Source organism: Amblyomma americanum, chromosome 11 (assembly GCF_052857255.1).
Source record: "Amblyomma americanum isolate KBUSLIRL-KWMA chromosome 11, ASM5285725v1, whole genome shotgun sequence".
Lineage (NCBI taxonomy): Eukaryota > Metazoa > Arthropoda > Arachnida > Ixodida > Ixodidae > Amblyomma > Amblyomma americanum.
The window spans coordinates 24364094-24372999 of NC_135507.1; the positions used below are offsets into that span (position 1 = coordinate 24364094).

At 48.3% G+C, this 8906-nt stretch overlaps 1 protein-coding gene across 8 annotated transcripts in view; it reads right to left on the reverse strand.

Annotated features, from left to right (window-relative positions):
• Positions 1 to 4346, reverse strand: part of Kank (KN motif and ankyrin repeat domain-containing protein 2 kank) — a 70102-nt gene extending 65756 nt beyond the window's left edge. For 5 of the 8 annotated variants that reach the window (XM_077643596.1, XM_077643594.1, XM_077643592.1 and 2 more), the window contains exon 1: positions 4061 to 4346. The gene's annotated coding sequence lies outside the window, so the exon portion shown is untranslated. The remainder of the gene's footprint in view (positions 1 to 4060) is intronic. The other 3 variants (XM_077643593.1, XM_077643589.1, XM_077643595.1) reach the window with 2 other exon arrangements.
• Positions 4347 to 8906: the final 4560 nt, after the last annotated feature.

Consider the following 8906-nt stretch of genomic DNA (forward strand, 5'->3'; position numbering starts at 1 on the left):
CGACCTGGCCTCTTCAGAGCCCATCTCACCGGTACCTTCGCTTAACAAAGACGTACGCAGGGCGAATTTCGGAGAAAAGAGAAACTAATATCAGATCTATAACAAAGCTTGGCAGAACAAGGTTATCTACAAAGGTTATCTAATCTTTCCATATATCGACAAGCGCAAGGTCACGTTATTGGACGGCCGCCATGCATCCTGAACTCGCTTCACTTATTTATTTATTGACTGATACCGCAATCCCGGAGTTGGGATTTTAGCAAGGTCGGGATACAAACTAAGCAGTTTAACAAAACAGGCTATACAACCTTTGTCCGTAAACTTTCGAGACTGATTTATTTTCTCCTCTAGAAATGATTCCCCAAAGCAAATCTAATTTTTCTGAATCTAATTTTATCTAATTTTTCCCAAATCTAATTGCACGCAGGAGGGTTCTAACCGACCCGGCCAGCGCCACTGCTCCAGCTGTTGCAAAGGCTTCGTGCGGACGATACCATCAGCGCACAACTAAAAGCTTTTCCCACGCCCATAAAGATTGGAACAGACTGTCTGGAGAAGCTGCTTCATTTCATGAGAGATAAGCCATGTGCCTCCAGCCTGTACAGTCGCTACTTTCAAGCCAGTTGCCTAGCTGATTGGCTCCACTGCATTGTTAGCTTTATAACTTCGTTGCCAGGCACTTCGACTGTTCCCCTCCCCTTTACCCCGCACCCACTGTAATGAATTTTATGCCGATGTGCCCGAATAGAAAGGAGTAAAAAAGGGAGTATTTGCACAATGTGAAGCGTGTCCGAGAAAAAAAATCACGAAAGAAGCAGTTCAATGTACGGATGTGAGACGATATTAGACGTTTTTAGCATACCGGAGACGTATACCGGTTTACCGGACCCCTCTCGCGCATGCGCAGTGGCATTTTTGGGGTGAGGGGAGCAACTGCGCGTGCGCAGCCGGCGTCCGGTAAACCGGTATACGTCTCCGGTATGCTAAAAACGTCTATTAAAGGCGCACACTTGAACTAAAAGTCGAGGAGCTTAATGCAGCTGAAAATCAACAACTGTTGCAAAGAAACTTGACACATATTCTTCGTGTACAGACGACTGTCTTTTTTAATGACTTGGTACTGCTAGTAGTTTTCTCACTCTGGTTTGGTTTGGGAGCGACCCAGTCGACATGTTCGCAACAATGCAGAAGACGAGGGCGCGGTGTGCGATAAGTTGCTTTCTAAGCGCCATTGACGCCGCTCGCGGCATTGGTCATGCTCTGGCGCGTTGTTAACAACAGTTGTCAGTTACGCTAAGTTTAATGGCGCATAGCCAACTAAACCTGTCACGCACCAGCAGTCGCGAGGTCTGTGCGCTACGCGCGTAACTTACGCGTCTTCGTTTCTCTGTTACTGATAACTGGAAGAGTCTGGGAAAGTTTATATGAAGAGGTCCGTTTATTCGGCATGTGACACTATATTGTCAACAGTGCAACCAAACCGGCTTGGGCCCGCTTAGGGCTTGCATTAAGTATATATATATATAAATAGTCGCACGCAAAAGAGAAGCAAAAATCTCGGGAAACAAGTTAGGCAAAAAAAAGTAAACATGGAAAACAGTACGCTGCCAATACACTTAAAAAAGGCACTTCCGAAATGCTTAATAATAATAATAATTGGTTTTGGGGGGAAAGGAAATGGCGCAGTATCTGTCTCATATATCGTTGGACACCTGAACCGCGCTGTAATGGAAGGGTAAAGGAGGGAGTGAAAGAGGAAAGGAAGAGAGAGGTGCCGTATATAGTGGAGGGCTCCGGAATAATTTCGACCACCTGGGGATCTTTAACGTGCACTGACATCGCACAGCACACGGGCGCCTTAGCGTTTTTCCTCCATAAAAACGCAGCCGCCGCGGTCGGGTTCGAACCCGGGAGCTCCGGATCAGTAGTCGAGCGCCCTAACCACTGAGCCACCGCGGCGGGGCCCGAAATGCTTTGTTCACAGTTTTCGTGCGTTCTAAGGTACCGCAACACCGCTTTCGTACCCCACCATTCATGACTAATTCGCTCTAACGAACACCTGCTTATTACGAATTCGTAACGGGGCCCCGACGCAATGTCCCGTTACGAGGTACAAATAAAGTGAAACCAGCGGCACGCCCTCTACGCGGCTTTCAGCAGCGAATTAATTACGGGCTCCGTAGTGCATACTGCTCCACCCATTCCACCGAGCCATGCGACCCAGTTTCTTTTTTCTTTCTATTTACTGCGCACTAGCCAATGACAGTTATAGCTAGCCTCGGCGATTGGCCTACAGCCCGGCTCTTCCGCCTCCTGTGCTCGTGCGGCCGTGTAATTATGACAGGGGTTTCCGCGTGAACGAGCCGCCGTGCATGGTGTACTGCGCTGTGAGCTTTCGAGCACTGACGGCAAAAGAATCACCAGCCTCTTCGGTACAGCTTCCGCGATTTTTGAAGACATATTCCACGCGAATGCAAGTCGAGACCGACCTTTAAGACGTATGATTATTAATTTTGTTTGAAGACATTTCATTTTTGACACCAGTTGGTTTCACACCGTGTTACAGTTAATAAGGTAGATTGTTGCATAATTCTGCAGTGTCATCTTAAATTTGTTGCAGTGTTATGCTGTCATGTTTCGTTAGTTCGTTAGAATTTTTACTTACATAGCTTTCTGTAGTCATTTGGCTGCCTACCGTAAAATATTTTTTTTTTCTGTTACAAACTCACTATGCCCTTCACTATGCAGTTTTGCAGCTTTTGTTGCATCTTAAGTGTTCTTTTTTCTCACTTTTCTCAAAACATTTCTAGGAGCTTGAGAGTATGTGCCATTAAATAAGGGTGAGGCAAGGGAAAAGTAACTTTTTACCCGAGTTAATTGTACAGACTAGATGGAAAACAAGGAATCCTACACAACACAAAGGTGGGTCACTTCCAGCTTAAATATTGCACGCGTAAGTCTCCGCGATATAAAATTGCTTTAATGAATTCGGCACTGGTCTGGAAAATCCTGTCCGCAGGATTCGATCGTCACTATTGGATGCTTAACTTTCAGAGATAAATGCAAGAAAATTTAATTTTCCCGATTCAGCGACGATGTAGCTCTTTTTTTTTTTTTCGCGTCGACACCGCTTGAATTGCGAAGGCGGAATCCTGGAGGATGCGGACATTAGGCAAGCTTTCTCAATTGGCCTTCGCCCGCAGTCTGCTCGATTACTGACAACTTTCAACTCATGCAGCCGCAGTATATCAAAGCAGCGCGAACTTTCTTTGCCGAGCCAGTTCAAGATTGCGTTGCCAAGTCATGCAGATAACGAAAAGCCATGACCCCGCGTGCGTGCTCACAATCGCCGTTCTGAACGAAGGAAATGTCAAACTTGGACGACACGTTAAGCGCTTACATAAGCCCCGAGAGTAGTACACGCAGCGAACCGTGCGACGGCGCGCCGAACTCGGCAAGAAAAAACGCGAAGGCCGCTCCAAGTTTGGCAGCCACCCATGCGCCTTCACCTCCGCGAATCTCAAAGGCTCCCTTCTCTTTCTCTAGCTTTTTACGACCCAACAGGTAGGCCGCAGCCAGGGGCGTGTGCGCTTTTGGGATCAGCGCTATACTTGCGCACACTCGAAACTCCAGCGAAACGCGAAGAAAATAATCAAAAACTCCAAACGCTACTTGTCTGGGCCGACCGCGATTCGGTCCCGTTCACATCCGAAAGAGCGCTCGTCCGAAACCTTCATCCGGGCGCCTATTCAAAAACTTCTTTCCAATAAGACAGGCGCCGACGTTGCCAACGAGAGGCACTCGCTGACCTCGCCGCAGCGTTGTTTTGGACAGAAAAAAAAAAGAGAGCATTGTTTGGGAGCACCTGTGAGGATCTTTGGACATCAGCTTGCGGCGCATGCTATCGCCACACTATCGGCGAGGACGCCGATAAGCTCAAGTTGCGACGCACATTTCCGAGCCGCCAAATACGAAAGGAAAACCGGCAACAAAGGGTTGTCAGCTGCGAGCTCTAAGACCAGCGCAGAAAGAGTGGGTTAAACGGCTTCCCCTGCCTTACCTTAAAAGACGAATTGTCATCGGTGACCACCTGTGAATCCCTTCGGAGAAACAGAAGGCGGGACGGAGGCGGCGACGGCGTATTCCAGTTGTCAGGCAAAAGAGACAGCGCGCAGGCTGGTAGCGGCACACACAGGCGTAAGAACTCTTGCTCCTCGAGCAACACTTGTGATCCGACAACCCACAAGACTTGCTTGTTTTTCTTGAAGCGGAGTTCGTAACTTGCGACGGAAAAGCGGGCGCGAAGCGAGTGGGCTGCAGTGGGCTGCCCCTACCGATGTGCACTCAAGCCTACCCCGCGCTAAACCGTGCCAACGTGAAGTAGTTGCAGGTGTTCTCCGCTAGGGTTCTGTCAGCATCACTGGATCACTCATTTGTCGCACAGTTTATTTTCTCCTGTTTACAAGTTTAAACATTAAAACAAATGCCAGAAAAATAAATAAATACAGAGGTCTTTACTTAACACACATACAGTGCATATTACGTTTTATTATTCTCCAGCAAGGAGAGATTTTACAGCAACAATAAACTGCCTTGACTAGTGGCGCCACCGCTCTTTGTGCAGCCCATGCGAACTGCAAAAATATAGGTTACCGCGGTATTTTTTAAATCAGCAGACCTGCCAACCGCGATGGAATGAATATTTCATCAAACAGGTGAACTTCCTGCTACTGCTTTATTCGTTTTGTGCCTTAAAACACACTAGACGCTTATTAAAATCTCTTCATTGCGAGTTCGGCGCCAATATAAGCAGTTTTGTGCACGTAGCTGTTTCGATCAACCAACAGCTCCTGCCTTTGCGGCTGTCGCTATTTCGGTACAATCACACGTGGTTCGTGTCGTCCACTATATTCTGAACTTTCCGAATCTCAGCTGCTTGGTTCATACTTCGCATATTTAAAGTCTCCCGGATTGGCATATATTGAAGTCTCTCTCAGGTCATGCGAGACCCTCTCTTGGCTAGACCTTATATAACCAAGCCCCACTGAAGACCTTCAGATAACGATTCCTACCCCTCTCTTTGTAAAGTAATTCCCTCTCGCTTTATACCTGTATAGTGATAACATTTATTGCCTCATTGCGTATTATTTCACCACCTCCTTCTTTATTACGACGTGCCACGACTAGCGTTCCGCCTACGCGGGTTTAATGGTAAAGCGAGGCAAGATCGAGGGGCTACTTATCAAAGATGCCAAATATGTAGATGACATCAAAAGCGGGCCTTGCTAAAGGGGCACCAAAGAAAACTCTCTCCAGTTATTATCAGTAAGAAATTATCTGGCTCTCTTTGGTTTTGACGTTTGTCCGGCAGCCAAGGGACACATTTATAGGCGAGAAAATTGGAGTTAAAAATCCTCCCGCCGTAGTGGAGGGCTCCGTAACGTAACGGTGTCTTCCTTTCCTCTCTTAATTACTCCCTCCTTTATCCCTTCCCTAACGGTGCGGTTGAGGTGTCCACCGATATGCGAGACAGACACTGCGCCATTTCCTTTCGCCAAAAACAATTTCATTTTTTTATCTTCCCGCCATTCGATTCAAAATCGTAACGTCCTTACGGAAAGGAACGGATTGCCACTATTTTTGCGTGTTTTCTTGTTTAAAATGAGGCGTTAGACATTAACACATGGATGAACCTGGCGCCATCTGGGCCCTCAAGGCGATCTGCGCAGGCGCCGTGGCGCTCCGCGGAACGGATCACGGCAGCCCCGCCGCGGTGGCTCAGTGGTTAGGGCGCTCGACTACTGATCCGGAGTTCCCGGGTTCGAACCCGACCGCGGCGGCTGCGTTTTTATGGAGGAAAACGCTAAGGCGCCCGTGTGCTGTGCGATATCAGCGCGCGTTAAAGATCCCCAGGTGGTCGAAATTATTCCGGAGCCCTCCACTACGGCACCTTTCTTCTTTCACTCCCTCCTTTATCCCTTTCCTAACGGCGCGGTTCAGGTGTCCAAAGATATATGAGACAGATACTGCGCCATTTCCTTTCCCCCAAAAACCAATTATTATTATTAGCCACGGCCGGACTGGAGAGGCAGCGGCGCGCGCTCGAGTCCAAAGCGGCCATGGGGAGCGCTAGGGACAGACCTGGCTCGGTGATTAAGACTTCGTTCTTGGGCTCTTGCGCATGCCTGCAGGGCTCTTTGGGTCGTATTGTATTGAATTGGCTGTTGGGGAAAGGAAATGGCGCAGTATGTTTCACATACTGGCGGACACCTGAACCGCGCCGTAAGGGGAAGGGATAAAGGAGGAAGTGAAAGAAGAAAGGAATAGGTGCCGTAGTGGAGGGCTCCGAAATAATTTCGACCACCTGGGGATCATTAACCGCCTGGGGATCCATCGAAACACAGCCGCCGCGGTCGGGTTCGAACCCGGCTACTCTGGATCAGTAGCCGAGCGCACTAACCACTGAGCCACCGCGGCGGGGCTTGGGTCATGACAGTATTGCATTTTTCCCGCCTCACGTGACCTAAAAGCCGATCATAACGTCACAGCCATCGTTCGATTGATGAGCCCGGAACAGCAGAGAGAAGAAATTTATTGAACTTATTTAGCGAATACCACGCGATGATCCATGTATTCTAATGTATAACGCATCACATGAAAGAAGACACACAGCTAAAGTTAGGTGTCTAATTCTTGAATCGCGGTGTGACGTTGACTTTCATATCCGTGCCAGAAAACGGTGTCGACGCACGTATTTTGCGATGTCGTTCGGTGAAGGCGACAGCTGTTTTTCGTGTTTTGTCTTTTCTGTTTATAAAAGCTCCATTTTCGGCGAGAGGTTTTCTTTGTGATTATGCAACGCGGAACCCCATCGATGCACGCAAACTACTGTTCTGTTTTCCTTGAAGAACAGAAACGAACATGGAAATTTTGTAGCGAGAGCTACACTACGTTACCCAGCCGAGTATTTCGCCGTGAGCCTGGGAGGCCGATAGTGCGCATGCGCGACACCAGAGAAGCAGCAGGTGTGCGGCGCGTGACGGCAGAGTTCGCCGGCGCCGCGCATAAATGCCCATGCGCGGCAACCGGAGAAGGGCAGCTGGTGCGCGGCGCATGCCGAGAGAGGTCGGCCGCCGCCGCGTGTGGGGTCGTGTGGGTGAACTGCTTATGTGCTGCTGTGTGTATAAAAGCTGAGGTGATACTACTCAGTGTGGCGGTTTCAATAGGGAACAAGACTCTCTTAGTCGCTCCATGAAAGAGAAGTTTGATCTTAATTTAGCTAGCGATCTTCGCATTCACAGTACACAGTGGGGAACTACCATCGACCTTGTGTATCTGAGAGAAACCAACCAGCCTAAATACCGTATAGGCAGCACTGAGACAACTGTGTGTTACTTTGCCGATCACCGGCAGCGTTTATCTGTGTCAAAACAAGTGAATAAATAATGTGTTTCGCCAATACGGTCACAACAACAAGCTGGACAACATGCGTAACCAGGGGGGAACTGCAGCTCTTGTTACGCATATCCTGGCATAGCTGAGCTAAGCCACTGCCAATTTTTTGTGATAAACTTGTAAGCTGCACCACACAAAGCGTGATAAAATGAGATACTTGTGTAGTGTCTTCAAGTAGTCTTTCAAGAGCGTTAGCTCTTACTGCTTACATTTGCTCGTTTTGCGTTCGTTTCTCCATCCGCACTCAGATTTCAAGATGGAGGCTAAATCACGTGATCATAGCCATAACACCTCATGTCAGCAAAATGTGACACCTCACCATGTGACCGCGTGTGCAACCAGTCATCGGGCCGGCACGGCAGCCGAATTGCACCTTTTAATTTACTGGCGTTCCGCTAGATATGTACCGTCTGAGTGGGTGCAGAGACTGATGCCACATGGGGGTCGCCATTGACAACAAAATTGTGGCCCATCCGCTAGGCGCAGAGGGTTTGGAGTGATGACAAACGAATTGGCAGAATTCGGCACATAAATTTGTTAGCCTGGTGTGTGTGAGGGATTCGTACCGAACGGTAGGGGGGGGGGGGGGGGGGAGTTTTTTCATTGGCAGTGCCCAAACGACATGGGGAGGAGGTTGGAGTGCGGTGCAGTACCAACCTCTACCTTTTTGTTGGTTTGTATTAGTTGGAGGGATAGATGGTGGATCATTTCTAATAGTCTATATCTTCGGTGTAAAAGAAGTCAGCTTAAAAACTGTTTGGTGGTGAAGAGTGACGAATACCAATCGCTAGTCAGCTTTTCCTACCTTCAGTAAATATAGTTTCATGGTCCCTTTGAGATGTATTCAATAGCAATATTTTAGAGTGGCAGATGTCTTCTATGCCAAACCCCACACCATGGATAAGCATGTCGATACTACATAGCCCAGCCTTCATTCTTAGCCTGCAAGAACTTACTACAGTACAGTGAAAAAACTTCTTGCGCAGCCTGTGGCCCTCAGTCCAGGGCGTTTGTGTTAAGAGAAATAGGGCAGCAATCCCGATCAGACATATGAGCGCTGGGAGGCAACCCTTCATAGCCAAGTTTCCTCGACCAGAAATCGCTGGTTGAGAGGAGCCGGATTATGATGGTGACCAATGGGCTCTCCTACTGAACCCGCCCAGCATTTATGCTCTTAATACTAAGTGTTTTTCCTCCTCCTCCTCTATAAAATTGCTCGAGTCCGAGGTGCTGTCTTACCTTTGCACAACACAACACTGGCGCACTGCTGCCACTGGTCATTCAGAACCATCACTGGCTTGGGTAGTAGGGTGCATATTATGTGTAAGAATATCTGTAGCCATAGAGGCTTTAGAAGGAAAGTAGGGAGTTATACCCCTGTCACACGGAACTTCTTCTCGGCCTTTGCCGTAAAGTTGTCTCATTGCACTAGAGGAAAACCGAAAAGGAGC